Below are 1,260 nucleotides of genomic sequence, written 5' to 3' on the forward strand. Positions count from 1 at the left end.
AAAAAAAAAATCAAACAGAATTGTTAGAGATGAAGAATATGATACAAGAAATTAAAACTTCCCTCGAAGGTATTAAAAGTAGATTAGATCACACAGAAGATTGAACCTTGAATGTAGAAAACAAAAACCTCTGACCTAGAAAAATGTATCAAAAAGACAGAGAAATAAAAAGAAAAATGAGGATAATATAAAAGAAATACTATATACCATCAAGCACCCCAACATTCAGATACTTGGTATCCAGAAGACAAAGAAAATAATAAGGGCATTGATAATTTATTTTATGAAATAGTAGAAGAAAACTTTCCAAACCTAGAGAGGCATTCAAATATTCAGACCCAAGAAATACATAGGACCCCAAATAAAATCAACCCAAGAAGATCCTCTCAAAGACACATCATAGTCAGATTGACCAAAACCACAGAAAAAGACAAAATACTAAAATTGGCAAGAGGGAAACATCAAGTTACTTACAAAGATTATCCCATCAGGCTAACATTGGAGAAACAATGCAGGCAAGAAAAGAATGGGGTAATATAGTCAAAGTGTTAAATGAAAAACAATTTCAACCAAGAATACTATACCCGGCAAGATTATCCTTCATCTGGGAAAAAAAAGATAAAATCATTCTTGGATAAAAGCAAACTGACAGAATTTACCAACTCCAGACCAACTCTTCAAGAGGTTCTGAAGGGAGTCTATACCAGGAAAACTAAAAAGTCAGATGGACAGTTATAAGAGAACAAAAACAACCAAGAAAATGGCTCACTTAATGATGGGAACAGGTCCAAAAATATTGAAAATAACATTGAATGCTAATGGATTAAATTTGCCAATTAAGAGACACAGACTAGCTCAATGGATTAAAAAAAAAAAAAAAAAAAACAGAAACCCTCTACCTGTTGCCTACAAGAAACTTATGGATAAAGACATACATAGACTAAAAGTGAAGAGCTGGAAAAAGATGTTCCATGCTAATGGAAATCAAAAAAGAGCTGGAGTTGCAATACTGATTTCAGACAAAATAGACTTCAAGACAATGACTGTAAGAAGAGACAAAGAAGGACATTATATAATAGTAAGTAGGCTACTTCATCAAGAAGACATAATACATAAATATATATGCACCCAACACAGGAGCACCTAAATATGTGAAGGAAAGACTGCTGGAGCTAAAAGGAGAGATAGGGAGAAATACTATAATTGTTGGGGATCTCAACACCCCATTATCTCCTCTAGACAGATATTCTGGACAAAAAA

Source organism: Tupaia chinensis, unplaced genomic scaffold (genome assembly GCF_000334495.1).
Source record: "Tupaia chinensis unplaced genomic scaffold, TupChi_1.0 Scaffold000037_17, whole genome shotgun sequence".
In the NCBI taxonomy this organism is placed as follows: Eukaryota; Metazoa; Chordata; class Mammalia; order Scandentia; family Tupaiidae; genus Tupaia; species Tupaia belangeri.